Source organism: Meriones unguiculatus, chromosome 11 (assembly GCF_030254825.1).
Source record: "Meriones unguiculatus strain TT.TT164.6M chromosome 11, Bangor_MerUng_6.1, whole genome shotgun sequence".
NCBI classification, from domain to species: domain Eukaryota; kingdom Metazoa; phylum Chordata; class Mammalia; order Rodentia; family Muridae; genus Meriones; species Meriones unguiculatus.
The window spans coordinates 16,797,938-16,823,369 of NC_083359.1; the positions used below are offsets into that span (position 1 = coordinate 16,797,938).

Genomic DNA, 25,432 nt, shown 5'->3' on the forward strand with positions numbered 1-25,432 from the left:
TGGCGGAGCAGAGAGGACCCTGCTATTCAACCATGAAGAGATTGGGCACAGTTCCAAGCGGTCCTAACACGGAAGCACATAGATGCTTGCCAGAAGTGCACCCAAGTCTCTTTACAGACATCGTGCCTCAGCCATCGCCCTGGTCCGCCTCTAGCCCACCCTTCAGCTGTGCAGATCCACCTGCTCTGACCTCTCCCTCTAACTTTCCACTAAGCAGCCAGCAAGGCTTGCTGAAGCCTTTGGCTCGCCACGGCTGCCAAGATACAGCCCAAATACCTTAGCCCAAAGAGCCCTTGTAGCTCTGTGACCTGGCCCGGCTACCCTCTCCAGCCCCATTGCACCACCCCAGACCTCAAACCTTCAATGACTTCATGTGAAAAATATTTACCTTCGCCAAGAACCTTGTGAAAGCAAGATCTCTACCCAGTAAGGCCAGATGTTCTCTCTTCCCTCTCCCAAGACCCCATTTGAGTCCCATCCCTCAGTGTCCATTTAAGAATGCACAGAAAACGGTCAGTCAAGGAACGCTCTGGCCTTAGATCCACAGCCCCACTGCTGTCGTCATAGGAAGCGGGAGCTCAATGGGCCTGAGGAGAATGTACGTCTCAGATAAAGTGTATCTGTCCTTACATCATCGTTATCCAGTACGTGACAGCCACAGAGCCACCACCCCCCCCCCCGCATCAGTAACAGGACAGTTAGCAAAGAAGCTGTTGAGGTCCCCCACGCCAACACTGAGCTGGGTGGCTTTCAATCAATCAGGGTCTCAGCTGAACCTAACTCACCAAAACCAAAAACCTGCACCAGAAAAAAAAAAAAAAAAAAAAAGCATCCATGTGGCCTCATACCCACAGCCCTAGGCTCCATAGCGGGATGGAGTCACTGCTGGCCCACGGCGATTCCCAGGCTCCTCCCACTACCTCCAGACTAGCCTCTCCAGTAGCTACAGAAGAACTACATTGAGGAGCAAGGGAAAGTTAAGTTCCCCTGAGTCCTGGGTCAACCCCGGCTGATGGAGGATAAAATGCCAGCAGGAGTCTGCCCTTCCTCCAAATAGCTTCGGTAAGAAACCATCCCCAGGCATGGAGTCCCCATGGAGCTTACACACAGAAGTAGGGCCAAAATGGCTGAAGCGCTAACAGATCTCCATAGAGAGGGGCCAGCTTGCTGAGGCACCAGCACCTGCTTGTTTCCCATTCTTCTCTCCTTTCCCCTCACCCCAGCTGCCCCGCAATACACTTTCCAATAAGTATTAAGCACTTAAGCTCTGCCTCCAGCTCTGTTTTCTGGGAACCTAGTCTAAGATAACCATGGTTTATGTTTCCAAAGATCTTTCATTTCTACCATCTAATTCTCACAAAAACCGTGTAAGCCAGATAATCATCTCTGCTTCAGATACAGTACTCCCGCCTTGTCCACAGAGAATACATTCCAAGAACTCCAGTGCATGCCTAAAACCACAGATAGTATCAAACCTTGTATATGCTGGTTTTCCCTGTGAGTACATACCTACGATAAAGTGCAATTTACAAATTAAACACAGCAAGAGATTATCAACAGAACAAAATGGAATAATTACAGCAATTTACTGAAATGAAATTGCCCATGTTGCTGCTCCTGCATGCTGGGCTACTATTTAATAGGCTCCCTTGAACACAATCACTGTTAAAACTGTACAGTCAACCTGATAAACCAATGGCTACAGAGGATGGCGAGACTAACAACGGGTCGTGTATACAGCAAGGATACACTAAACAAAGGAATGATGCCCTGGGAAGACCAGCAGAGAATGGCACAGACTCCATCGCAGAGCTTAGGAGAGCTTGCCGTCGCTTATTTGTATTATTTTCCAATTAATATTCCTAAGTGTGGTTGACCGTGGGTGATGGAAACTACAGAAAGTGAAACCAGGAGTAAGGAGGAGGCACTGAGTCCTGTGTAAGATGTCAGAAAGATGGCTGAGGTTGTCCTATAGGGCTAAGCAACCCAGCTAAGGCCCCCTCTGGGAGACACTGATCCCATCCCATCTTACTCTAGTCACTGTGTCACAGCACATGTGCCTGCCTGAAATTGGGAAGCCACACTGTACTCATACTGAAAACTTTATCATGGGTGTCGCAGAGATTCACAAACAGAGCCCATGACATCCCTAGTTGGAGCCCACCAGGAAAAGGAGAGCACCTGGACAAAAAAATTCAATTCTTGAATTCAAGTGGGTAGTCATTTCTACTGGACACCTCACACGTTATCAGCCAGCCAGGCTGACACCCACGGAGCAGGTATACCTGCCCTGGGGTTAGAAAGACCAGTTAAGTCCTAGATCCAGCTGCTGGCATCTCCTGGCTTTGTGACCTTGGATAATCCTATACTTCTTGGTCTTCAATCTCCTCATTCACACAATGGAGATCATACTAGAACCTACCCTTGATAGGACTGTGTGTGAACTGAGTTAAACGACAGATGGCTTCAAGCTGCTGGTCATCGGGCTAATGCTGACCAATCTTCAAAACCAAGAGAGTCATGGGAACACGAAGGGACCTGAAGTGGCCAGTTGCTCAGCACATGGTAATTGCTCTTGGTGTGAGGAAGATCCTTACAAGGAGGCAGTGAAGGGATAAGGAACAAGCAAGAAGGTGAGTGATGCCTGGGTTCCAAAAATGCTAGAAGAGATAACATTCTCAGTTCAGGAGAGACTGGAATCAGCTGCCACAAAGCACACTGACACCTGGAGGTCACCGTGGAATTGGCTAATGACGGGCCCTAAAGCTCACCAAGGAAAATTCCCGGGCCCAAGGCATGGAGCAGAACCAATACTCCGAAATCTCTTCTATTTCTGGACTTCTGACCTGGCCATTCCAGGCTCCTACGAGTACCAGGCCTTGGGCTCTCCACCACACCCTGGCTCCCAGGAGTGCCAGGTACAGAGCGGGCAATCCTCTAGCAAGCACTTCCCAAGAAGCCTGGAACAGAGGCTGGCCTGGACCAAGCTCAGACAGATCCTATCAGAGCCGGGGAAATCACTATCCAAACACATAATCCTTGCCCTGCAGTGGCACCAGCTGAACAAAAACCTGTTTCTGTAGAAAGCCCAGGCCAGATTTTTTTTTTATCCTGCTCTGCTCTCCCTGAGAAGAAAAACTGTCTTTCTATCCTTCATTCCACATCCCCAGCACAAAACCCACAGACCAAAGGACTCTGCAGTCCCCTTTGCTCTGGGGCAGGCTGGTGTCCCACCCTTGGGCACTTCAAAGGTCTGAATGACTAGATTTGAATGTTTTCAAAGTTGAACTCTTCTTCCTGGACTGGTCTTTCACGTGCCTGCTTTACAGCATTTGCTGCCAGCCTCCATCTGCATAAAATTAAGCTCTTGACAGATCCCAGAAGCCAGGGACACACACCCTCAGTCCTCTGCACACTATCAGCCAGCGTGGCCACAAGTCAGCCAAGGCCTTCAGTCCAACCTCAAACCCTCCCAAGGATGTCGGAGGGCGCAGTCAAAAATGGAAGCTTTCTCAGGAGATGAGGAAACCCTCAGTTCCTTCACGCCACTCAGCCCCCAGAATTGCATATCCTCAGTCTCTGATAAGCACCCTCATGGAGGGCTCCTCCCTGGGCCCAAGGCCAGCTGCCAGTGCTAAATGGCAATCTCAGGGAGATTGTGAGCTGCCTAGGGGCGAAATGAGTGCCTCCTCCACCTTCCCTCCCTTCTCCCTCATTCTAGCCCCAGGCACATTCTAGCCAGATACCAAGTACACACTAGCCAAGGAACTGCCCACAGTCCATTGTGAGCAGCCCAATCTATAGATAAGCACGCCACTCTCTGCATCACCTCACTGCGGAGCCGTGACAACACAGACAGAGTATCAGAGGCCACACACAACACTTCAGCTGAGTTGTCATCATATCTGCCTGCTGAGCTCTCCAAGTGCTAAGGAGGGTCAGTATGACAGAATCTTCAGGATAAGGCCTCCGGCCAACTCACTCCATCCTTGCTACGTGGCCTCACTGGCTGGGCCACACAGTGGACAAGCCCGGCTGTGTGAGAACAAGAAGGCCCAAGATGAAAAGAATCCAAAGGTCAAACATCCTGTGCATGGTAAGGGAACAGAGAGGCTGTGCCTTGAGGCACAGAACTGTAGCAAAGGTCTACACGGGGGACACTTCAGAAGCCAATGAGATGCAAGCCAGGGGTTATCCCAGTCAGTTTAACAGAGAATTCAACCATGGGTTGACCCCAGTGCAACATAAGTTCAGAACAAGCAGCAGCTTGCAAAGACACAAACAAACAAACAAACAAACAAAACACCTTATAAATTCTGAACTTGACAACAGGCCTCTGAAAAGTCTAGAATGTTTGGGCATGCCGTAAACTACAAAGCAGCACACCCAGACCCTGTTCTTAGGACCAGGATGAGGGCATAGGGTGTCAGTAACCAGACTGTCTGCAACAAGAAACAAAAGCCTTCAAGTGTCATTCTGCGGAGTGAGGGTCCGCTGTGTGGCCCCAGCCAGCAGAGCCACGTAGCAAGGATGGAGTTGGCTGGAGGCCTTAGCCCAAAGATTCTGCCCTCCCTCCTTAGTTCTTTGAGAGCTCAGCAAGGTTGCTGTAGGGAGCAACCGGATGCTCTCCTACATCACAGTGACTGTCACATCAGAACACAGACGACAGGAGCACTCACCTGTACTTTCCCAATAAAACCTGGGGCAGAAGTTCCCTGACCCGTGCTCGCGCTGCAAGGGTTCAGCAGAGGACCCCTCCACACGCCAGCTTCTCACTCCGTGTGGGTGTGGCCTCTGGACAGCTATCTCCTAAGGCGGCCCTTCCCCATCACCTTGATTCCGCTAGAGTACCACAAAGACGATACTGGCCCAAGTCCGTGGCCACACAGGGTGTTTCCTCAGTCTGCGCGCCTAAGTGACCACTCCAGTTCACAGGAGCGCCTGCCTCCTGCCCTGAAGCATCCAGACGTGGACCAAGTCCACACAGCCCAAGTTCCATACCAACTCGGTACTTACCTTGCTGCTGCTGTAGACCTGAACTTTCTGAGTCTTCTCCTCTGCCAGCCTCTGTCCTTGAAGTCTCCAGCCACTCAGAAAGCCCTGTTTGTTCAATCAGGCAGCCAATCGCCACCGGACTCTGAAACTACTAAGGGGGAACATCAGAGTTTCGATAAGGATGTCCGACGGATAGGAGGAGGCTTTCTGATGGAACAGTCCATAAAGCTAGCAGGCGCCAAGCTGGTCCTTGCCAGGGGAGGAGGGAGGGGAGGGGAGGGGGAAGCCAGGGGTCTTCCTCACCCTAAGCAACGCAGCCTCCGGGGCCGGGCGGGCGTCTCTGTCTTAGATGGGGGGGGGGGAGGGCGACCCTGGGGTCAGACCGCCCCTTCCCGGGAGCCTGACCCGATGGGCCCGCCAAGTGACTGGCCCGGCCCAGGCCGGGCAGAGCCGCACCGGCAGGAAGGGCGCCGCTGACTTCACCGCCCTGATCCTGGGAAGGAACGCGGGCGGGACAGGAACCCAGGCGGGTGCAGAATCAGGGCGCCCGGCGCGGCGCGCGGAACATGGGGCGCGGGGCTGCTTAGGGTGACCCCGGATCCAGCTCCCTGCTCAACGCAGGGCAGAACGCACCTCCCGGCCACCCGGACCCGAGCCCAGGCCGGGGGGGTGGGGAGGGACGACCCCGCAGACCCGCGCTCACCTGGACACGCTCGGCAGCCGGCGTTTCCAGAACCTCCCGCGGCTTCGCCCCTGCGCTCTCCGCTCCTCCCTCGGCAGAGGCTCCGCCCGCTTGATCCTCCGCCACGTCCCCACCTCCCGCCCCCCGGGCCCGCCTGAGCCTGGCTCCGAGCCACTGCAGCCTCCGGCAAGGCCCGGGCCGTCCGCCACGCGCTGCACGTATGCGGTGCGCGCCTCCCTTCGCCGCGTGGGACCCCGCGCGAGGAGCGACGCCCCCATCCCAGCCTCCACCCCGGGGCCTCACGGCTGCTCGTGTCCTCTGTGGTCCTACCACTCTCCCATCCATCACCACCCGCAGATTGCAGGAGGCTGGCGTCACTGAGGTCCGGAATTGAGTGTCCCGGGAGGGGACAGGCTCGAGGAAGAAAAGGAAGGTGCGCTCAGTACAGACCTAAACCTAAACCCAACTGCTTCTCTGAGGGGCTCGCTCAGGCTGGCCTGGCTAGGGCTCGTCTGGCTATGTGAGAAGGGGGTTGCCACAGCATAGAGCATCCTGGGGCCAACCTATGGCTTATCACGCAGGCCAATGAGATTGGACTCGCCAGCCAGCCAGGTCTGAGGGACCAACAGCCAAGAAGGCAGGAGAGCGGCCGACCTCCGTCTGAACCGAAGGATGCCCTGGCGGCCGAGCAGGTTCCCACGCCTGCCCTGTGAGCTTGCCTCTTCATGAATGAGGGGAAGCAATCTGAGAATCTCATCAGAGAGCAGAGCCCAGACGGAGATGCCCGGCCTGTGGGACTGCCTCTGGAGTCCAGTGTGGATTCCCTATAATGGCACGGGCCAGGCGGACAGCCCAGACTAGGAAAGTCAGACACAGAGAAACAACTCAGAAAATACCACCCAGCCACTATCCGTGTCTGCGTCAGCCACCAGCCAGGGCTCGGCTCAAACACAAACCTTCCCACATCGGCTATGCCACAGAAAGTACAGTCTGCCCAGATCTCCCCCTTCTCTCTTCAGAGTGGTCATCCTTCTGCCCATGGGATCTTTCCCACTGGCCTATAAATACCTTCAAGCCATGGCTATGGAAACACATCCCTCAGCCCACCCTACTCAGCCAACCAATCTCTCAGGCCTTCCAGCTCTATGACAGCTTCCAGTTACTATATTATGTTTTTTCTTTTACATATATTAACTCACCCTTACACGGTATATGCTCTTTTCAATACATTCATTGTTTAATTCAGTTTGCAAATACTTTGTTTTTTGTTTTGTTTTGTTTTTTGTTTTTTGTTTTTTTGCCTCTGTGTTCATAAAGAAAATCAATGTATAGATGTATAGTTTTCTTTTGTTGTTCTACCTTTATCCAGTTTTGGCACCGGGGCAATAATTAATTTATGGAATGATTTAAAACTGTTACTTCCCTTTCTAATCTATAGGACAACCATCTGAGTGGCATTGGTGTTCATTCTTTAAAAGTCTGGCAGAATTTAGTGAAGCCACCAGGCCCTAGATTTTTCTTTGCTAGGACACTTTTTACAGTACTGCTTTAACAGTACTGCCTTTTATTTATCTGTTTTGGTTGTTTAGCTGCTCTTCGTCCGATGCTGGTGTGTACATTAGCTACTTTCTCCGGTGCTGTAATAAAACACCTCCCAAAAGCAACTGGAGGAAAGAAGGTTTTGTTTTGGTTCTTAGTCTGAAGGTAAGAGCTGTCACGACAGGGAAAGCATGGAGGTGTCCAAGGAAGCTGGTCACGTGGTGCGCAGTCAGAGGGCGGACGGAGGTGAGTGCTGGTGCGCAGCTCTCTTTCTCCTCTCTTTCTTTTGGTTCCAGGACCCCAGCCTGTTCACCTTCAGAGAGGGTCCTCAGGTAAGCCCTTCTGGAAATGCTCTTAGGGATACACCCAAAGCCATCTGTACTAAGCGAATGGAAATCCCATCAAGTCGGCATTGAAGACTGACCTTCACAGCAAGTTCACATGTGTCTGTGAACGTGTTTCTCCTAGATTTTCCAATTTGCTAAAATGTGAGCTTTCAGGATGCTCCTGTGGGTTTTGTTGTATGTTATTGTCCTCTCTCGTCTCTGATTTTATGAACTTGCATCCTCTTTCCCACGGTTGAGAAGATAACAGAGCCAAAGCCGAAGCCTTGTTAATCTTGTTTACCAACTCTTTGTTTTTGTTGTTGTTGTTGTTGATCCTTTGTGTTACTTTTTAGCTTCTGTGTCGGTTTGAATGAGAAATGTCCCTCATAGCCTCAGGCACGCAGACGCTGGGTTCCCAGTCGGCATTGTTTGGGGAGGTGCACGTGGTGCTGGCTTGCTGGCCAAGTGTGTCGCTGCAGCAGGCTTTCAGCTTATATAGCCTCACGATACTTCCAGTCGGCTCTTTCTGCGTGTGCTTGTGCTTGAGGATGTGTGTCCTCCCCTTCCTGCTCCTGCTGACGTGTCTACACTTGCTGTTAATGCAACCAAACACAAAACTGGAAACTAACTTAAAACATGAACGCTTATGTGTGTTTGTGTGTGTGTGGGGGGGGGGGTGTTTTCTCAACTGTGCGGTTCTTCAGAGAGCAAACGTAGATTTGTAGATGATGATGACGTCATGTTGAAACATCAAGGGGAGGCCCCTTACAAGAACCCCCCAGCCATAGGTGTGGATAAAATAAAACATCACACCGCAGCCCACCACCTCAACTGCCTCTGCTCCAACATTTTCTCTATCCCAGGAAAGGAAATCTCCACCCCCCAGGTACTTCTCTGCCCCAGGAGACATCCTGACCAATGGCACCCTGATTTGTCCCCCTCTTCCCCCATCATTAGGGAAAGACCTAGTGTTACCACAAAGGAGAGCGAGAACTCTGCGCCGGGCAGATAAATGATCGGATAAGTGGGAGGTCAGATGGGGGTAAAGCCCTTTCCTCAGCCTCTCCTGCCTGCGGTCCCTACCCTGGGGAAGGGAGGAGGCAAGCTGAGCTCCCAGCACTGAAGCCTCCTTAGCTGTTGGTGCCTGAGGCCTTGGCAACTACTGCAGCAGCTAGAGATGTGGTCAGGATTTACAAACTCCTGATCTTGGATGGTATTCCCATGTCATGCCCTCCTGGGTCAAACAATGCTACACAGAGGGCAATGTATCTGTTGACACATACTTATACTATACCATACACACACACACACACACACACATATATATACACACACACACATATATACATATATACATACATATGTATGGTATATCCAACCCTGTATGTACCTTAGCCTCCTCCTCTTCCTAGGCACTAAGATAAAATAGATAATGTCCCAATTGGCTAGCATTTTGGCTGAAGGCCAGGCAATGTAACAGGACTGAGGCCACCTAGTGGTGGCTACAAGGTTCAAAATGGGGTAAATGTGCTACCTAGCAGATCCGTGGAAGCCTGGGAGACCGCCCTGGGAAAGCCCATATAGGTACTGATAGTTCTCCTTTTCCCAACCCCTGGACTAGTTGTGGGTGAAAATCCCCTGTATGGCTTTAAGCCACCTCTTAGCTACCTCCCACATGGTCCGCTGCCACCAGGAAGCGCAAAGCCAGCACAAACTAGGCTATCATTAGCTATCCCAGGACTTGGAGGAGCTGTAATTACCCAGCAGATCTCCAGGAGGCCCCTAAAGTATAAATAATGAGCTTAGATTTCAGCATCCTCCCGCACTCTGCCTCCATCCTGGCCAAAACACTACACAATGCAGGCACCCAGAGAGCTAGGAGTCAGCTCCAGGGGGTGCTTACAGACACAGAATTTTCACGTTTTTTATAACCCTTTATTTTAGTGGGTGAGGGGCATGCATATGCCATAGCATATGTGGAGGTCAGAGGACAATTTTCAGGAGCTGATTCCCTGCTTTCCACCATTTGCGTCTGGGTGATGGGACTCAGGTCATCAGGCTTAACTCAAGCACCTTTACCAGCTGAGCCGACACTGGCCTCATGCACAGATACTTTGATGAATATACTATAATGCATGCTTTTAAGACTATAATGGCATCACACTAGCTGCCCTGTCCCTCTGCCTTCAACCCTAGGACCATATTGGGCCTGGGTATTAGTAATGAGTGAGGAAGAGGTGGAGGTTGAGGATAGCTCTTGGATATCAGGCTTAAATATGACAGAAGATTTTTGGGTTTGGTGATTTTTTTTTCCAGCAGGGTCAGGAAGCCAGTAGACCTGGGGAGGGGAGCAGTAAGAAGAGAGAAAGTCACAGATGTCAGGTGAAGTCATTGGGTACCAAAGAAGCTGCAGAAGAAATTTGGGTTTAGTGCTGAGGGCAGGCAGCTGTCTCCCCAGAGGGAAGGCAGAGCAAGGGAGCAGGGTCCTCGAAGAACATGCTCTCTTCTTCTGTGGGGATGGGGGAGGAGAAAGAGAAGAGCTTGAAGCTGAGCAGGGAGAATGTCAGAGCAGGCTACTTGACTGCTTGTGGCAGCCTTGACTACGGAATGGCAACAGTTAGAAAGAAAAAAGCCGGGATAGGAGAATTCACCAATAGCCAGAATAGGGAGGCTAAGTCCCACCCCTCACTCACTGAATGTCCCTGCTCAGCCATGCATGCAGAGTTCCGATTAAGCTCCAGCACCTAGAGTAGACCTTGCTAACGGATGACTAACCAACCACAATCTTCAGAGAGAGTAAGAGTGGAAACGGCAAGGCGGGCTAGCTCCAGAAAGCACACCAGCCCCCTGTGGCTGGCTGGCAGGAAAGCCTAATCACAAGGTCTGCTTTCCTGGATTGCAAGGCTCTTTCCTCAGCGAGGTAGCCACCCACTTAAAGACAGTCCAGCACTGATTCTCCCCGCCCCACCCTTCCTCTTCCCGGGCCTCGTTTTCCGCTCCTATTTTTAAAGGAAAGCGATTCACTTAACTATAATGAGACAAGTAAGCCACCCTGCATTCTTTCAGGGGTGAGACTGATGGCTCTACCCACAAGTGGCTCTGGTCCATTCAAGTTGTGTGAATGGTGCTCTCCCGCAGCCAGGGGTGCCATGCCCACCACTTGATGGCTTTGCGTATTCAAGACTTCTCCATAGGCTGGACCATCCTGAACATAGACGGTTTAGGAAGCTGTGACCCTGGTTTGGAGCTGGGCCCGGCTCCCTCTTATAATCGTGCACAGAGCAGCCCAGTTCCTTCACCTGCACAGACTATGAGCACACAGCCCTGTCCAAACAATGAATCTAGAAACCTCAGAACCCTCCTGTCTCCCTAACCCCCACATCAAACAGACATACTGAGCAGTGGTACAAGTTTCCCTGCCCCTCACAACAATCAAATCTTTGACACTTTCTATTCAAGTGTATTTCCAACATACCCTGCTATGAGATACAGGAGAGCAAATCAATCTGGCCTGGACTGGTTTGTGGTGCATTCACAGTAAGACAAGGTGTATCTCTATCAAACTTTTCAGGGGAATCCCCTATTCACTATCCTACACCTATGGTTAAAATCAGATGCATTATGGGAAAGGGATACGTACAGCAGGAAAATGACTGTACGATCTAATCTATCAATCAAAATAGAGAACTACCCGAACTGCACCCCTTACTAACCAGCCTCTTCTCTGGAATCCCGTAAAAGGAAACTCTTGAGTTCTCCCACTCCTGTGGCTCGCTGGCACTCCTGACAGCAGATTCCTCTACAATCTGTACTCCACACAGGTTTATTTTGATTCTCTGGCAAATCTTCATGAGCCCTCTTTTTCAGTTCTCTGAATAAGAGGCCAAGAACCTGGAAAAACCTAGCCCAGACCCCAACCATCAGCAAAAGATAGAAATAAAAGGAATTGGAAAATAGTTATCTCTGGGTACTTTGTACAAGATCACCTCATGGGCTAGCACTAGCTAACCCTAACCCCAAGCTACCACCACACAATCAGAGGAACCCGGGACTCCAGTATCACCACGGCCTGTTCCACCTGTCCAAGCACTCTCACCCTTTCTGCTGCCAAGCCTTGACTGCCCTGCTCGGATCAGCTCTGGTCACAGCTCTCACCTACCTCTTATTCCCCAAGTAGGCACCCACACCTGAACTTAGTCACTAGGAACGCTGGCCTAAGTCCCCAACTCACTCCTAGGAGACCAAGCCATTCATTCCTCTGAAGTCTCTGGCTACCTCCCACCACATCAGACATGTTCCAGAACGCTCAGATCCCATAAAAGCACATTTTGTATTTAACTGTATAAGAACATGGCTGAGCTTCAGCAGACTTGTTTCCCTGGCAAAATGTTACTTTTATACGCACACATAGTATTTGTATTTTCCCTTTTTGTAATTGTTTGCATTTTTTCACAACTCTGGAGAGCTGCATGAAACTCTGGGAAGCTTAATGCTCCCCTGTCCTTCTGTGACTGAAAAGAGAAGGTAGATGAGAGGCTTTCACCAGTCCCAAGCACCAACATAAACCACTCACAAGTGCACACCACACACACACCACACCACAAGCACCTGTGTAAGCACAGAGGGATTCACACATGTGTGCAAGTTGGCTTTGTCCCTTCACATGACAAGGGCAGGTGTGTCCTCGGTCACCTGGCCTCTACCTCTTCCTGTGACCTAGAACCTGAATCTTTAAACCAGAACGGAATGTGATGGGTGCTATAGAAATGACTCGGCAGGTAAGAGCACTTGCTGTTCTTGGGGAGGACCTGGTTTCAGTTCCCAACATCTACACGATAGCCCACAACCATTCCTAACTCCGGTTCGATGGGATCCAGAGCCCTCTTCTGAACTCTGTGGGCACCAGGCACACACATGGTACATGCACATACATGCAGGCAAAACATTCATACGTATATAAAAATAAATCTTTAAAAAAAACAAACCAAATCCTCGTTTAGAAAGACAGATGGGATGTGCATTGAATGTATGACAGGAGTCTACTGAGCGCATCTGAAAGACTCTAACTAGCAGTGTTTTCAAAGCAAAGACTCATGACCAAACCTTTCGCAGAGTACAGGGAATCATAAGAAAGAAGGGTAGTTAGTCTGATGGGGAAAGGACAGGAGCTCCACAAGGACCAAATATATCTGGGCACAGGGTCTTTTCTGAGACTGACATTCAACCAAGGACCATGTATGGATAAACCTTGAACCTCCACTCAGATGTAGCCTGTGGTAGCTCAGTAACCAATTGGTTTCCCAAAGTGAGCGGAACAAGGACTATTTCTAACAGGAACTCAATGACTGGCTCTTTGGTCTCCCCACCCCCGAAGGGAGGAGCAGTCCTGTTAGGCCACAGAGGAGGGCTTTGCAGCCAGTCCTGAAGATACCTGATAAAACAGGATCAGATGAATGGGGAGGAGGTCCCCCCCATCAGTGGACTTGGAAAGGGGCACGGTGAAAATGAGGGAGGGAGGGAGGGACTGGGAGGGAATGAAGGATGGGGCACGGCTGGGATACAGAGTTAATAAAATGTAACTGATAAGAAAAAAAAACAAACCAGAATCTGTCTTAATCCTCACCCTGGACCAGCCCTCTAAGGGCCTGAGTCCAACAAACTGTATTCCTCCCTCATCTGCAGGAACCAGTGCCAAGGGTGAGGAGGGAAGCTGGGACAGTGTCCCTTCCTGGCACTCTCACTCCACAGTGACCAACAGCCACCTGCCAGGCTCACCCCTTTTCTTGTCCAGGCAGTGTTTCCTTGTGCTCCATCTCCAAGTACTAGCAGCTATCTGTGCCTGAGGCAATAGCCTGGGGGAACTTGGGAAGGAAGGGCCTTTGAGCCTTCCGCTGAAGTGTCATCCTAGCTCAGACTGCCCTACCTGCAAAAATAAAGATGGCCACCAGAGGGTGCGTGACATCCACTATGGGACACAGTTAAACTGTCATCGAGGGCCTTGCTCAAGGGGCCCTCAAAGGGCATTCAATCCTCTACCCCGTTCTCCCATCCCTCAGCCCCGATTTAACCCCTCCTATTCCATTAATCCCTCCTATTCCATTAACGCTCTCTATCACTGTGTTCTTTCTCTCCTTCCCTGAAAGCCCCTGCCACGGCTCCTTTCTAATTTGCTGACCTCTCCGGGTATTTCAAATGGAACACACATATCTGAAGATTCAGTGCTAACACCCTCGTTTCCAGCTTACATATGTATGGTGTGCATGGGTAATACAGAATACCCATGTATTATATTGCTTCCGTTTATATATAAATTTCGTTGTTATTAACATCGGAACGATAGTTCATTATGTAAATGTAACACATTTTCATTATCCATTCATGGAGTGATCAACATTTAGGTTGTTTTCAATTCCATCATGAATAGAACGGCAATGAAATGGATGTAGTCTCTGCAGTAGGATACGGAGTCCCTTGGGTCCCAAGAGTGACACAGCTGGGTTATGTGGCAATCTACTTCCAGCTTTTTGAGGAACTGTCACACTGGTTTCCATGGTGGCTGTACCGGTTTTCACTTCCACCAGCAATGAATTAAATGTTCCCCTTTCCCACATCAGACCAGTATTTGTTATCATGTGTTTCCTTTTTATCTTAGTCATTCTGACTGAGTAAAAATGAAACCTCAATGTAGTTTGACTTTGCATTTTCCTGATGACTAACGATGCTAAAGATTTTTTTTTTAATGTCCCATTTTTTTTAATTGGATTGTTTGGTTTTTCGTTGTTTACTTTTCTCAGATGACTAATTTTTAAGGCGCCCTCCCCCCACCCACTGACTGATTGGGTGCCCAGGTCTCCAATACCACAAGTTTCAGCTAGGACCCTTGCTTGCCGAATCAGCATGGACACGTGGGCTGACAGCGGTGTTTTCCAGACCTTAGAGAGTGACTCCAGTTTGGAACTTCAGTACGAAAGATAGAGAGAATACTGGGAAGGTTTTCACCCAGTGAAAACTAAGACACTCAGCATTCAGTTAAGTTTACTTACAGCCTCCGAGGCATCCAGGGATGTAAGGGCTTATGACCCAAATCAAGGACTAATCATGCAAAAAGTTAGGGAAGGACAGGGAAGACAGAATTCTGGACAAACCCAGAATACCCTTGTTCCTGCTGGGCTGAGCTCTTGAGGAGACACAGGGCTGCATCCCTGGATTCCTAGGATGCTCCAGGCTTCATCTATGATTGGCCTACAAAGTTATGGAATATTCCATTGTGCTAAGGGAAAAAATAACACACAACAGATGTCACCTTTGTTGGCCCATGTGGTGGTTTGAATGAGATTGGTTCCCATAGGCTCATATATTTGAATGCTTGGTCCCCAGTTGGTAAAACCATATGGGAAGGATTAGAAGGTGTGGCTTTGTTGATGGAGGTGTGTCCCCAGGGCTGGGCTTTGAGTAAGGTTTTAAAAGCCAGCCCCATTCCCAGTTAGCTCTCTCTCTCTCTCTCTCTCTCTCTCTCTCTCTCTCTCTCCTTCTGCCTCCGATTTGAAGATTAGGATGTAAAGTCTCAGCTACTGCTCAGTGCCATGCCTACCCGATGTCATGCTCCTCACCCTCTGAAACTGTAAGCCCCCAAAAACATGTCTTCTCTGAGCTGCCTCGGTCATGGCGTCTTTTCACAGCATTGAAAAGTAGGTGTGTGCTCATCAGATAGCTCCCACCTGTCCTTCCACATTCCCGCATCGAGTGAACTGGCTAGTGAAATATGTAGACAACATCAGGGTCTCCTGCCACTGTGACTTCTGACTGAGCTCAACTAATGGGCTGTCAAATGCATGGGCAGAAAGGAGAAGGCGGATATGGAGGGAGCTGCCTGCACCTAGCCCTGAAGGCCTTGCTCAGTGACCAAAGACAAGACCAGCTGCCCTGACCATGCTGATGAACAGCAGGTCCATCATCCATCCACTCACTCAGCTTGGGGCCTCTCAACTTCACATGCATTTGGTCCACCGATGAATACCAGTAGAGATCCCCACTGGGTACAGCCAGGCTAATGCTCAGACGGGGCTGAAGAGATGGCTCAGCGCTGGAAAGCCCAAACTGCTCGTAGAGAGGAGTTCAGTTCCAAACTCCCATGCTAGAAGGCTCACAACCACCTATAACTCCCGCTCCAGGGGATCTGATGCCCTCTTCTGGCTTCCATGAGCACCCGCACGCACATACACCTACCCACACACCGACACATGCACATAAATGTAATTTTTAAAAAATCGTAAAAGGTCTATCCAGAATCCATGTTGTCATTTTGCCTTTTGTGGGAGAAGAGGGGGCATGGGTGAGAAAACTGTTAGTTAACTGTTAGTTAACCCCCATGCGACTCACATGGCAACATGAAGCAGAGGGATAATATGCAGTCCCCCCAAGAGGCTGGCCAGAGAAAGAGCTGGGTATTCAAGCACAGGGCACAGAATGAACAAAGTCATGGGTAAGAGGATAGAGACACAACAGCAGGTAGCATTTATAAACAATAAGCAGAGCTGATTACCCAGATGACATGTGTTACAAAATCCACAAAGCATTATCGAGTTGAGAATAATTATCACTTGAAACAGTGATTATTTTTACTATTTTTACTGAGTGAAGAAATCTGGGAGCTGGGGAAATAGCTCAGTGGTTAAGAGCACTTGCTGCCTCTTCCAGGGGGCCCATGTTCAGTTCCCAGCACCCACAGGAGGTGGCTTACAACCACCTGTAACGTCTGCTCCAGGGATCCAGCGCCCTCTTCTGGCCTCAGTGTGCAGATGCTCACACCTTTGCATATGCAGGCACACAGAGAGGCAGACACACAGACAAAACAAATGTGTCCATATTAACAGGGTTCCTTTTCTTTCTGTAATTTACAGATGTCATTCTACCACCCACAGATCCCCTCATCCCTCTCGCAGAGCTGATAGCCTGCAAGTGACGGCTCCACTGTCCCTCACATGGCCTTTCAAGACTTTGACCGCGATGTGCCTGAAGATGGTTTTCTGCACATTCATCCTTTGATGTCCCCTGTTGGTGTTGTGAAACTCTTGGCCATTATCTCTCTTAATATTACCCTCATCCCTGTTTCATCTCCTGTGGAATGACACTCATGCATATTCGTCTGTTTGACAATACCCCGTGTGTCTCACTGCCTTTTCTTTTCTTTCCCTTCCCTCTGTGTGTCTGAATATTTCCTAGTCTACTTATTCTATCGTCTCCTACCTCCATTCCATTCTTAAATCTCTTAAGTTCTCTTTTGTTTTTGCATGTTTATGTGTGTGCATGTACATGTGTGTAGAGATGTGCATGCAAGTGTAAGTGTGTGTGTGTGTGTGTGTGTGTGTGTGTGTGTGTGCACGCGTGCATGCACACACGAATATGGAGGCCAGAGGTTGACATCCAGTATCTTCATTTATCACCCTCCACCTTATGTACTGAGTCAGGATCGTTTGAACTATATCCTGTTGATTCAGCGCATGGAGCTAGCCAGCTTGGCCGAGTGCTGGGATGGAAGGTATTTTATGGGTGCTTGTGTAGAAAGCATTTTACCCACAAGACCATCTCCCTGCCTCAAATCTATGACTCCTTAATGTCAGATGGCATATTGCCTAGCTCTCGGGTCCTGCTTTATATTGTGATTCTATTTCAAGTGCTCTAAGCATCCATGCATTTTGTCTTTTTCTTCTGTTTTCTTAATCATTTTAAGCATCATTGTTTGAAGTCCCAGGCTTTCTGTCTATTCTCACTGTCTTTTCTCTTCGTCTTTAGTTATTTGGTTCACACATTCTGGATGACTTCTGTCAGACAAGATACCAGTAAGACCACCTAACTACTGCCAGGCTTGACTTCATGCTGTGTGTAGCAGGGGTGGTTCATTTTGTCTTAGGAAGTATCTTCTTCTTCTTCTTCTTCTTCTTCTTCTTCTTCTTCTTCTTCTTCTTCTTCTCTCTCTTTCTCTCTCTCTCTCGTCCTTTCTGGGGACTTGGTTGGAAACTTTGGTGTTTGCCAAGATGCTCCCTCCCGAACTGGAATTCCCATTGTCTTCCCAGCTCTCTGTGGCTGGAGTCATCTCCGTTCTTTAACTCGGGGCTACTGTTTGAAATCAGAAGAACAAACCCAGAGGAATTTGTATGCGACTGCTGGCCAACATCTCTACCACTACCTCCCTTCTGGAATCTTAGGTCTCACCTTTGGGGCATCCTTCAACTCTGACCTCTGTACCCAAAACTTGGGAAGACTGGTGCTTTCTGCTGGACTCGCCTCCCCATACAGCACAGTGTAAAGTGTGGGGTTGAGTAGGTATTGTTTCTGTTCTCAAGGATCATGACCCTCAGGCCTCACCTGTACTGGTTGTTCTCCAGGGCCTTCACAGCTCACTGTATAGCTGAGGATATCCTTGAACTCCTGATCTTCCTTTCTCCACCTTTAAGTCCACACCCATTTTATGCTGGTCTGGGATCAAGCTCAGGGTTTCACTCACGCTAGCTTAAGCATTCTGCTAACTGAGCTACATATTCAGCCCTGTTTTCTATATTTTTGTCTAACTTTTACCATTGCTTTTGGCAGAGGATTGGTCCGACATGTTTTACCCATCATGGCCACAATGGGAAGTTCTCTCCAGTCTACTTCTGGTGCCAAGTTAGAAAGATCTGGCAAGGTGCAGAACCAACAGACCTGACTTCCTGGCTTCTTTCCTTTCTTTAAAGTCTAAAGCTTTTCTTATCCAAGACAGAATGGTAAAAAGGTTACTCACACACACTCATAAGAAACTCCAAAACTAGATAAAGCATTGAGAGCAAACGATTACAAACATTAGATGTGAGGTCACTCTCATCCTTGAGCAGGGAAACGTACAAAGTAATTGCAACACTCATCAATGTTTTGGTTCTGTTTTTTTAATTTGGGGGGGTAGGGGGTTGTCTGGTTTTGTTGTTGTTGTCTTTTCCTGGGTCTCTTATCAAACTATGGCAGAGAGAAGCAGCCAAACAGAGCAACGGTCTCAATGAGTGATACTAGAGAGTGGAAATACAGTATGCATGTTGAGGTGACTGAAATAGGCTGGCAGAAGCTGCCCTAAGAAGGAGCTCCACAAAGCCACACAGGTCCACCAAGACGCTTGTCTGAGCTGCACACAAGCAGTGCTCTGTGGGTCTTTAAGCTAAATGAAGATTTCAGAGTCATAGGGCCACTGGCACCTGTTCTGATCAGCTAGAGTGGAAACTCTTTCCTAAGCTCAGTGCTCTATCAAAACCTTAGAAAGGGCTGGGGACGTGGTTCAGTTGCTAAAGTGCCTGTCTGTCAGGCACAAGGACCTGGATTCAGCTCCCAGAACCCACATTTCAAAAGCCCGGCATGGTGTGTGCTTATATTTTCAGAACTGAGGAAGCAAAGACAGGTAGATTCGTCAGGCCTAATAGCTAGCCAACCTAGCCTACTTGGCAAGCTTGCAGGCCGTGAGAAACCAGAAAGATCAGGGCTGGAGATGGCTCTGTGGTTACATGTGCTGATTGCTCTTTTCGAGGATCCAGGTTCAATTCCCAGCATACACATGATGGTTCATAACCCTTTCTAACGCCAACTCCAGTGTCTCGGATTCCCCCCTTCTGACCTAAACAGGCACTGCATGCATATGAGGTCAATCATCATACATAAAACAATACGAAGAAATCTAATAAAAATTTTAAAGATTTGTTTAAAAAAATCAACGTCTATCAAACCTTAGCCAAGGTTGACCTCTGACCTCCACATGCATGCGTACATTCACAGACCTGCACACACATGAATATGCACACACATATGCCCTCCCCGCCGAAAAAAAACTTAGAAAGCCTACCTCGTTAGGGCAGGAGCACTCTACCTACACAGTACCTTGGGCCTGCCCTAATAAAGCCTAAAATCTAAGCTCAGGTGAGCTAAATGGAGCTCTCGGTAAATTTGCTGTCTCATGAAACGCTGTTCCTCGGAGGAGACAATGACTCATATCAACAGCACAGCTACAGTTATCATCTGATCAAACGCTGTGAGGCCTGGGAAGAAGCAGAAAATAAAATACATAACTGAGAGGGGGAGCGATGAAAACGGATCCTGGAGAGCTGGACCTAGAAATGCAGCTGCCATCTCAGCACTCGAGGGTGAAAGCAGGAGGATCAGAAGCCCAAGGCCAGCCTCAGCTGGCTACAGAAGGCCCTGTTCTAAAGAGGCAGAGACTGGAGAGACAGCGTAGCTGGGAAAGCGTCTCCTGTGCAAGCATGACGACTTGTGTTTGGGTCTCCAGAACTCACCAAAGTCAGGGCTGGCAGCGCAGGCCAGTAACCGCAGCTTTGGGAGCAGGCGGATCAGCAGAGCTCATCGGCTGGCCAGCCTAGCCCCTTGATGAGCTTCAAGGTACAGCGAGAGGCGGAGGGACTTGAGAGACGGTTCGGTAGTTAAGAGCACTTCCAGAGGATCTGGATTCAGTTCACAACACCAACACAGAGGCTCACAGCTGTCCAGCTCCAGTTAATCCAATGCCCTCTTCTGGCCTCTGTATTCATTAGGGACTTGTGTGGTACACAGATACACATGCAGACAAAACACCACATACATAAAAAAAAAAAAAAAATAGCTAGGTGTGGGAAGGTTTAAGGTAGTGAACTAAAGGGGTGGGGCTGGGAACAGGAGGTTCCCATGGCGCTTGTGGCTACTAGCCTAGCTCCAGGGTTCAGTGAAGGACTCTGTCTCAGATGAATACGGCAGAGTGATAGACAGAACACGGTAGTCTCTGTGAACCTCCCACACACACACAGACATGAACTGTATTCACTCATATTCATGCTCATTCTGTGCGTGTGTGTGTGTGTGTGTGTGTGTGTGTGTGTGTGTGTGTGTGAGTATGTGCTCCTGCGCACAGAATGATATATTCAGTAGTAGATATGCTATGGGGAAAAAAAAATCAACCTAGTGTTCTCTGTCCAAAGTAATTCTCTTCAAAACCTGGGATGAGAAACGCAGGCATTTTCTACTAAAAATAAAATAATGAGCAGTAGATTTTGAGAAATATTAGAGGAAGTTCTTGAGGCCAGAGAGAAATGGTATATGATGGAAACTCGGTCCTAAACGAAGGAACACAGATGCTAGTACACGTAACAAATAGACAAAAGAACTATCTGACAGTTCATCTCGCCAGCTTCACTGGGCTCAGAATCACCACGGAAACAAGCTCCTGACATGTCTGGGAAGGATTTTCCAGATTAGGCTGATTGAGGCGGGAGGGTCCACTCTAAATGTGAGTGGCACCATACCAGGGGCTGGAGCTCCTGGCTGGCCTTCAGCTCAGAGAAATCCTCCCGCCTCAGCCTCCTGGGTGCTGGGGTTACAGGTGGGAGTCACCATACCTGGTTTCTTAACCTTTTGTTGACGGCAAGGGCTTGAGTTGTTTAGGAAGACATGATACAGTAATGACGTGTGAAAAGTCCCCGCACTGAAGTGTTTAGGTCCGTGTCTCCCCGCTGGTAATACTGTTTTGGGAGGTTGTGGAACCTTTGGGACTATGGCCTGGTTAGCAGAAAGGAGTCACTGGGGGCAGGCCTCCAGCATGATGGCCATTTCTGGTTCTTACTGGGGCTCTCCGCTTCCTGATCTATTAGAAGGGAATGGCCCAGCCCCCCAGCTACGACCACCAGTGCAGCTGCCCAGCCACCACGTCTTCCTCTCTCAGATTGTTTGTTCCTGTCAGTTATTTGCCATAGCATCAAGATGGGTGAGGTGATGCATATAGCTGTATATTCATTCATATATTATATTCATGTATATTTATATATGTATAGGTGTATATATTTGTATTTTTCACTATATATATACATATATATGCCTAAATAGCACCTTCTTGAAATATAGAAATTAACCAACAGTGAGGAAAATTTTGATCTGAGTTCAAGCTTGATTTCTCAATGGTTTCATTAATAGAGTCTTATCACCTAGCTCAAGTGGGTAACCAAGAGCAGTAGCAATAATCTGTATTATTTGGGGGGAGGGGAGGCTGTAGGGACCTCCCTGGCCAGCTATTCCTAGGGAGGTATTGCGTCCCTGGCACTGGGATTTTCATCCGTGCGCAGAGGCAATGCTAGTCTGTATCACTCCAGTTTTGGCATTTGTGCTGATGAGGTGAAGCCCTCATTTGTTGAACGAACTTCACCATTTATCTTCTGAATTAAATTCATGTTCGTCACGTACTACAGACTCTGCCATCCATACATTTATGCTCAATTATTTTAGATGTAGGACATATATACTTTGGAGTCTATAGAGCACCTCTTGTTCGGGTTTTCTCCCATATTTGTCTTTTCTGTTGATCTTTAGAGTCATCTTGCCAATACCTCCCATCCAAATAAATTTTGATTGGAATGTCATTGAATTTGTCCATTGATAAGATTTAAAATATTGAGTGATATTTTTCTTAGAAAAAATGGCTTCTGTTTGATACATTCTGTTTTCTTTTCAACCTACACATATCAACATTCCTAGGCCTTTAATGATCTAGTCTAATTCATTTCTGTTCCTGTGTTTCACTGTTAATGTGAATGTTAACTTATTTTAATACATTTAAAACTTTTGGTAAAAGTTTAATATGCAAGCCGGGCAAGGTGGTGCATGCCTCTAATCCGAGCACTCTGGAAGGCAGAGGCAGGTAGAGTTCAAGGCCAGCCTGGTCTACAAAGTGAGTCCATGACAGTCAAGGCTACACAGAGAAACCCTGTCTCAACAAAACAAAACAAAACAAAACAAAAAGTTTAATATGCATTTATTTATGTGTGTGTGCCTGAGTGAATGTGTGTGCACCAGACATATGCAGAAGCCCCTGGAGATGAGAGGAGTGTGTTATAACCCTGGAACTGGAGTTAAGGTGGTTATGAGCTGCCGTGTGGGTTCCGGGAAGCGAACCTAAGTCCTCTGCAAGAACAGCAGGTGCTCTTAACTGCCAATCTGCCTCTCTAGCCCCTATTTTCATCATATTTTTAAATTATCTATGACTCAACACTTTTTAAAGAGGCTATTGATATCTATACACATGTATGAATTTATTTCAGTCTACTCTACCCTTATGGATTCCCCATTCTTCATAGTAGTTTTTCAATTGATTCTTCTGGACATCGGAGATGGACTAACATTAATATCTGCTAAGAATGACCCTTTGTGTCCCTCTGTTGGCTACTCGGTTCCTTTACTTATCTCTTATGTCTTGTTTCCTAGTTATGACTGCCAGAGGAACACTGAAAAATAGTGGTGGAAAGAACATTGTTTGGAACCGATATTAATGGAACTCTCTAGACTGTTAAGCCCAACTGGATTTGGGGTTCTGATATATTCTCCCCCTACCTCTCTCTGGCTCTGGAACACCACGCTTCTCTGAAAGAAAATGCTTGTTCTCACTCACTGGGCCAGCAATACTTCATGCTCCAAAGCTTGATGTCACAGCTCTTTGTAGACAACTCAGTCCTGGACACAGCCGCTTCTCAGAACCTGTGAAGCCCAGAGTGCTGAGCCAGGCACTTTCCAACACTCAGTCAAGCCCAGACCCAGCACCTCCTCTTCCTTTTCCCTGAGGTGAAGCGCTTTCTTCTTTAACCTCCACACATGAATTCTTCCTGTACGCTCTCGCGTTCTCCTGGCATAATCTGGCTTCCCATGTGGGAGAGGCGAGCATGGTCGCCCCATACCTTAGGCAGGTCTACCTTCCCATGGATACAGAGAGTTCCCAGAAAGCACTTGACGTGGCTAGGTATCCTTTAGGTTGCAGTTCAGGACACGTGACCACTCCACGGCCCTTGTCGGTGGGCGTGAGAGCTGTCGCCCACACCGCGATGCTCAGCCCAGATATTACATACAGCAACGGTCTTAGTTTTGGAAAACAAAGGAAATGAGGGAGGGTTTGTGAAGCTTCTTAGGAGCCAAGAAAATAGCCACCCAAGACAGGAGGCTGACTCACAGGCCCTGCTCTACTGTATTCTCCCAGCGGCCTCCAGCAGCTCCAGTTCAGCTTCACCCTCACAGGCCTGGATCTGGCCTTTCTTGCTCTAATCCCCATAGCCCCTTGCACCTGGATTCCCAGACTCTAGGCCAGCTGGCAACTGCTAGCCTCCAGCAGCATGGCTCTACCCCATTCTCTAGGCAACATGGGAGGTCAGGCTCACACCAGATGGTCACAGTTGGGGTGTCCAGGGGCCAGACCCGGAGGTGAGGTCAGCCTTGAATAGTCCTCACCAGCCTGGGACTCAGTCATCACTGCCTACAGGGTACAGCATAACACTTCACCAAGACTGGTCAGGGTAAAGGAACTGCTCCCACGGTAGGGAACATCACCCACAGACACAGAAAGGAAGGGGTGGGTGGTTGGGGATGCAGCTCGGTTGGTAGCATGCTTGCCTAGCACACTTCAAGCCCTGGGTTTGTGCTCTAGCACCATATAAAACTGGTGATTCCAGCATGCGAGGGATAGAAACAGAAGGATCAAGACCCAAATGTATTTAGCGGAGGCCAGCCTGGGCAATAAGACATCCTGCTTCAAAAAGCTTCAAAAGTACAAAGAATAAAATACGGAGCTGAGAAGGTAGGCTGGAGATAGGCCAACGCCCATTGGACACTCTGTCCCATTAGCATCATGACCTCATGACCCCCTCAGCAGCAGGAAACAGAGGCCTCAAATACGCTAGTGAGAAATTCATGGGCAAAGGGGGTGTGAGGCTCCATCCTGAGAAGAAGAGCCAGGAATTTTAATCTTTGCAGTTTTTTCCAAGTGAGGCAATACAGTTGTGCATGTTACAAAGGCTTAATTGTTCAACTCTCAGCCTTGAACAGTGCCTGACACAGAATGCTCAAAAATACCCGTTGACGAAATGGACAAATCCTAAATAGCATGTGCCATAATTCCGGAAACACTATTTTCCCATGTCTCATTTTTAGTTTCCTGGAGGGGTAGACATAGAGACATAATCTGGAGTTCCCCAGCCAGCCAAGGAGCCCCAGATGTCAGCTCTAAAGGTTGAGAACAGTCAGGGGTCTCCATGCTTGAGAATAGATGGTCCTGGTCAGGTCACTGCTAAATGTGTCTGTAAATGCGTGGCTAGAACAAGGCTACAGCCGTACAGTTGTGCTAGGAGTTCAAAACCCACACCGCCATGAACAGCAATATGTCGGGCAGGTGAGCCACGGTAACTGGACTGCTGTAGCCACAGGCCCTATATCTTTTCCGTCATCTCTACATTTTTTGGCATTGCCTTTCCTGTACCACGTGACAGTGTCTCTCTTTGCGGGACTGAGAAAGGAAGGATCATGAATCCTTGCTTTCATCTGGGAGTGGTGCTGGGAAGGCCCTGGCCAAAATCGTTGAGGACATGAAAAGAACACAGATCCCGGTCGCTCATCTCAGGAGCTGATTTGTAAAAGGGAGAATTTTTTTTTCCTCATGGTGGTCAGTGTAGCAAGACTGACAGAGGCCGCCAGCCACCAGGGGAAGCAAAGCGCCCCAGAGCTTTTCAAAGTATCATGATTAAATTTCATTGTCAGCTTGACTGGATTTGGAACCACCTAGGAGACACCTCTGGCCATGTCTGTGAGGGCAATTCCAGGGAGATGTCACTGAGGGAGGGAAAGCTCAGCCTGAGTGGGAGCGGCATCATCCCATGGGCTGGGGAAGTATCAAACTGAACAGAAAGAAAAAACATAAAAAAATAAACAAGAGTATGAGGTGAGCTCCTGTCGCTCTCTGCTAAGAAGCTGAGGCAACATGGTCGCTCATCTCACACCCCTCCGGCCTGTATCTTCCACAGCATGGTGGCCTGTAGTCTCAGGCTATGTGTGGAAATAACCCTCTCCTCTTTAAGTTTTTTGG

The 25,432-nt window shown here is 48.7% G+C and overlaps 1 protein-coding gene across 7 annotated transcripts in view; it reads right to left on the bottom strand.

The window, feature by feature from the left end:
• P4ha2 (prolyl 4-hydroxylase subunit alpha 2) overlaps nucleotides 1-25,432 on the bottom strand; it is a 54,397-nt gene that overhangs the window by 24,626 nt on the left and 4,339 nt on the right. For 2 of the 7 annotated variants that reach the window (XM_021658237.2, XM_021658239.2), the window contains exons 1-2: nucleotides 5,699-5,833; nucleotides 5,017-5,146 (exon numbers count right to left, since the gene is read on the bottom strand). The exons of 1 other annotated variant lie outside the window; for it this stretch is intronic. The gene's annotated coding sequence lies outside the window, so the exon portion shown is untranslated. Of the gene's footprint in view, nucleotides 1-5,016; nucleotides 5,147-5,698; nucleotides 5,834-25,432 lie in introns of those variants that run through there. 4 more of the 7 variants (XM_021658240.2, XM_021658241.2, XM_021658242.2 and 1 more) reach the window with 3 other exon arrangements.